The following is a 5,317-nucleotide window of genomic DNA, read 5'->3' on the forward strand; positions in this document are numbered from 1 at the left end:
TTCAGCCAATGAGGTTCCTTGGGATCCTTACCTTCCTTTTCCTCCTCCCCTAAGGACCTTCTCCAGGGGTATGGATGCTCAGGAGGCAGAAGGGGCTGGGCGTGTTCCACCGCAACAGGGCACAGAGGAGTGCTGCGAACCCCACGCCCCAGATGCAGTCAGAAGACATGGGGGCACAGGCCCGGGGCAGGCCTGCTCAATAAATAAACACAATTCCCAGAAGCCACCATGGGGGTTAGCGGGCCCAGGGACACTGAGCTGGCGGGGCCACCCTCGGAGGCCTGGCCTCTTCACACTCACTCCGTGTTGCACACCAGCATACCTGCAAAGGGTCCCAGGAGGAGCTTGTTGAAGATGCCATGCACCCACACCAGGTGGGTAGTGAAGGGCTTGATGTTCTCGGGGAAGGTGTGGTTCTGCAGGGCCAGGATGTAAGGCACAGAGGTGTTCTCCCCCTGCTCCTGGAGCCACACCACATACCTCACCTCCCGCACCTTCAGGTACTTGAGTTTCCACGGGATCTGACAGGAGACAGTGAGGCCGGCCTCGGAGGCGCCCTGCACCGACGCCTGGGTAGAGGCCAACTGTCCACTTCTGCTTCCGCGGCCCTGGCCGGCCCTTTACCACACACCGTATGGTTTGAATGAGGGATGGGATGTCCACCTTGGTGTCCTGGTAGATTCGGAACAGCTAATTGGGTTCTGGCAACAGAGATGCTGTCTGACCTCCTGGCTCTGCAGGATACGGGCCTGCTCTGCCTGGTCTAGGTGGGCGATGCCCGCCTCATCCCAAGGCCGCTCAGGGTGCGTGACCATGTTCCCTGGCACCGCGTTCCGCCAGGCGACGTAGTGGAGGTCCACGCCAGGCACTGTGGCCAGCGTTTTATGGGGGGTGTAGTGGTCAGGACTGACGGCATATGGGAAGAGCTCAGCCACGGTGGCCCCACAGGGCAGGAAGAGGGCCGTGACCAGCGGGGCCCGTGCATGCTGACCAGCCCCAGGACATCTGCAAAGGCGTGGTCCTCCAGGGACACCCTCACCGTCTTCCCCTGGAACTCCTGGGCCAGCAGCAGCTCTGCCTCGTTCAGGATGGGTCTGTTCTGGGTGCAACAGAAGACCAGAGTAGATGACTAGCCTAGCGGGCCCCTGCGTGGCTCCCATTTAGCTTTTCCATCACGAACCCTGCAAACTGCTGGATGTTATGGCCCGAGACCAGGAATTTGGCTTGTGGGCCATATTGGTACCAGGTGGTGATCTTGGAGGGGCCCAACACCTGGGAGAAGCACAGCAGCCGCCCCGGGTCTTCAGCTGGGCCCGCAGGAGCGGCTGCTTGGGGCGGAGGAGCTTGCAGAGGTCGAAGTGCGCGCCCTCGCCCCAGCCCTCCATGGAGAAGGGTCCAGCCCTCCATGCAGAAGCCCGGGCCTCGCGGGCCAGGCCGGGGAACTGGCGCAGCGTGTAGACGAGGGGCAGCAGATCGCCGTGGAAGTGCGTGAGGTGGTCGGGGTTGAAGCGGTTGGCGACCAGGGCCGCGCCCGGCAGGAACACGCACGGGCTTGGGCAGGAAGCCAGGGCGGCGGCCGGCAGCTCCATGAGGCTGAAGCCCTGGGGGTGGTGGCTGTCCGCGGGGGCCAGGTCGAGCAGGGCTGGCTGGAAGCGCCGGAGCCCGGGCTGCGCGGCAGGACAGAGGAGCTGCCGCGGAAGAAGATGAACTCCTCGGCCTCCTCGGAGCAGCAGAGCCACTGGAAGCGGCAGATGCGGCGGGTGTGCGCGCGCCCTGTGCACACCAAGTGCGCGCCGCCCTCCACCCTCTGCAGAGCCCTCGGAGCCCAGGCTGCCCCGGGGCCTGTCGCCCGGCCAGCTCCTCCTCCAGAGCAGCCGCAGGCGCTTCCACTGGCCGCCCCAGCACCGCCACCAGCAGGCGCGGACACGGACACGGCTGAAAGCTGCGTCCTCACGCTGCCACCTCGGGGCCTAGCGAGATGATGGCCCCTGGTAAGTGCCACAGGCCTGGCGGGCTTTACCCATCCCCGTGGGCACCCCGAGCTGGCAATAGCCGGCGGCTGGGGCTCCGCGGGGCTGAAGACACTGCGGCCCAGGAGAGCTTTCTGAGGCCACAGCTTTGGCTGAACCTGGTGCCAGCTCCGAGCCTGGGAGGTCCAGGCAGGGATCCCTGAGCAGGCCGCGCCACCTCCGGTCGCCGGTGCCCGCACGCCGGCCCCACTGGCAAGCCCAGCGCGGCGGTGCGTTCCAAAACTCTTAATTCTTAAAAACGACAAGATACTGTTACCCTTCTCCAGGACACACCCTCCCCCCAAAGCAAATGGAAATAACAAAGATGTAATCTTTAAAAAAAAATTAACCTATTAAGGGAGAAAAAAGATAACATCGATGTTGAAAATGTTGCAGTGAATATTTTCTTTTGCTTGTGGCATTAATGCTGAGTCAAAAAACTGGTCATTCCTTTTGACCCAGTTACCGCATTAATATCGAAAGGTTATCCTAAGGAAAGAATCCCAAAGACCAGGGAAGGAAACAGTAAATACAAAGATGTTCGCTGCAGCGTTACTTATGATAGCGACATGTTCATCAATAGATTAGTCAAGTAAATGATGCCACAGCCTCATGAAGTGTTAACAGTCATTAAAATGACAGTTATGGAGAGTATGTATGATACAAAAAAATGTCTTAGGGTGTAAAATAAGGCCCCGAAAATTGGCTACATAATTGTGAGAGCACCATGATTACAACGAGGTAAAGCTTGGAGCTTAGGCGTCAGGAAACACATCAAGAATGCTAATGGTGGTGGTGGCAGGGTAAATGAATTATGGCTTATTTTTGTTCCTTTTCTTTCTATTTTTCAATTCTTCTGTAACATAAGTTATATTATTTTTTATGACGAAAATGATGTATTTTTTTAAAAGCTGATGAATAATTCCATAGCTGAGTCGTGCTAGCAGCCAAAGGTGACCTTGTCTAAGGAAGACATTCTCCAGCCTTGGATCGAATAGGCAGGGCGGACACTGCCCTGGGGGTGTAAGGGGGTGGACACCTGTGTGTGTCCCGTTACATTGGAAAACTGCCCACAAAGGACTGACCCCAGGGCCCTGAAGGTGCTGCACCCTGAGCGATGACCTAGCTTTCTGGGTAACGAAAGCACCCTGGACCACCCTTCCCTCCGGAGCACCCAGCTTCTGCAGTTGCTATGTCTCCCCACCGGTTCTGGACAACAGCTGAGCAGCAAGTTCAGAAGGTCAGGGAGGGAGAAAACCAGCCACAGCGTCTCCATGTTTAATTAAAAGAAAAAGCCAACAACAAAAACGGAAGCTGGGAGACGACACTCAGGGTGATTGATGGCTTGGAACGTTTTTATGATCTGCTCAGTTAGTTGAAAATTGCTCTGTGGCGTTTGACCACCTTCAAGGTGGCGGTTGTTTCTGACTTTTAGCCATTTTCAGGTCTTCCTCAGCTCAGGGCTCTTAGGGAGGCTGAGAAAGCGAAGGAAGCGGCTTATAAAACTGCCTCAGAATTCCTGGGGGGGGGTTGGGGGGGGGTGGGCTGTGCTCCCTCCGAGGGAAGGTAAACGTAGAAGGTAAGAAGGCAGGCTTTGGACTTAAACACAGCCGGGTTTGAATCCTGTGTTAGCTACTTACTAATTGTTGCTAAATTATTTGGTCCAATTCCTGCAATTTGAGCGTCAGTTTCTTTTCCTGCAAAATGGATGATAAGGATGGTACCTGCCCCAGAGGGTTGTGGTGAAGTCAAATGAGTTGAGGTGTACCGAGTGCGGAGTGTAGATCCGGCACACTCTTAGTGATCGATGAGTGCCATTATTATTATTACTGCCCTTATTACTATTTAATGAACATCTCTGCCCCTGGTTCCCCTGCTGATATAGGTGTTTTTTTTTTTGTTTTTTTTTTAAAAAGAACTCTACTAAGGGAGAAAGAAACTTTACTATGGTAGCAGACGCTACAAAATAGCCCAAAGACTTCTTACGCTCTTGAGGTTTTGTGCCTCAGACTCTGTCCCTGCGGAATTCTCTTTTGCAAACATTGCTAGCTACTCAGGATTTTGGTCTGGTTTCCTCTTGATACTCTCCTGACCTGCCTCCATGTTGAAGACAGTTTCTTGTTTCCCACCAGGAACCGTTGATCTCCTGGGTGTTGCCTCCTTCCTGCCAAGGACTCAAGACCACAGCTTCCATGCACAAGGTACTGTGCTAAGTGCGATGCACACAATTTCCAATTTAGTGCTCACAGCCTCCGGGGTGGTACTATTATTATCACCCATTTTAAAGTCAAGGAAATGGAGGCTCAGAAAAGATCAACCAGAGCAAGGGGTCTCATCTCGGCCCATCTGATCACCAGCCCCTGCTCTGACCCCCTGCAGCTATAGATGGTGACAGGAGGTGGTGGTGGGGATTGTGAATGAATGTGAGAAGCACACAGTAACCTCTAATGTGCTGGGCAAATACAATGGTGTAACAACATATAACAGCACAGACGGGGGAAAGTACAGCACTGTGCTTATAGGCTTGTGTTCGAATTCAGCTCCGTCGCTTATTGACCTCTTATCACATAAATGACCTTGGAAATATCAATAAATGCTTCCAGGCCTCAGTTCTTTCTCTCTGAAACAGGAAAAACGGTACCAGGTTGGGGTGACAAGTATGGTAGTGTGGGTGACGTTCCTAACGTCTGGCACATAACCAGCAATACATAAATCAACCTCTAGCACGTGAACTCCATGATGGGAGAGGGAGCTGGTTTGTTCACTGCTGGGTGCCTCGTGCCTAGACCAGCACCTGGCCACATGGTGTGCTCCTCGAGTCTCTGCTGCTTGAACGGGTGGTGGTGGCCCTAGATGCCGTAGCCATATGTCTCTATCGCAGTGATGGCGAACCTATGACATGCGTGTCAGAGGTGACACGCGAACTCATTTTTTTGGTTGATTTTTCTTTGTTCAATGGCATTTAAATATATAAAGTAAATATCAAAAATATAAGTCTTTGTTTTACTATCGTTGCAAATATCAAAAAATTTCTATATGTGACACGGCACCAGAGTGAAGTTAGGGTTTTTCAAAATGCTGACACGCTGAGCTCAAAAGGTTTGCCATCACTGGCCTAGGGTGACCATTCTCTTTGCAGGGACACCCAACTGGGCTGGATCCCTATGAACAGCCAGGGCTGGCTCTGTCACTTTGACAAACAATTTGGTGGATGGATCTGGGCAGCTCATAGACACGATGGCCTGAGTGGCCTCATGCAGGGGCAGGACTTAGGGGATAGTCACAGTGACACCCCAAGGACGGCTTCT

General features: G+C 53.8%; 1 pseudogene across 1 annotated transcript; it reads right to left on the bottom strand.

Annotated features, from left to right (window-relative positions):
• Positions 1-296: 296 nt before the first annotated feature.
• On the bottom strand, positions 297-2,024 carry LOC308515572 (protein O-linked-mannose beta-1,4-N-acetylglucosaminyltransferase 2-like; annotated as a pseudogene). The gene is made up of 2 exons: positions 2,021-2,024; positions 297-1,889 (listed from the first exon to the last, which is right to left on the bottom strand). The product of its transcript is annotated as a protein O-linked-mannose beta-1,4-N-acetylglucosaminyltransferase 2-like (transcript).
• Positions 2,025-5,317: the final 3,293 nt, after the last annotated feature.

Source organism: Myotis nattereri (assembly GCF_964212035.1).
Source record: "Myotis nattereri genome assembly, chromosome: 3".
Lineage (NCBI taxonomy): Eukaryota > Metazoa > Chordata > Mammalia > Chiroptera > Vespertilionidae > Myotis > Myotis nattereri.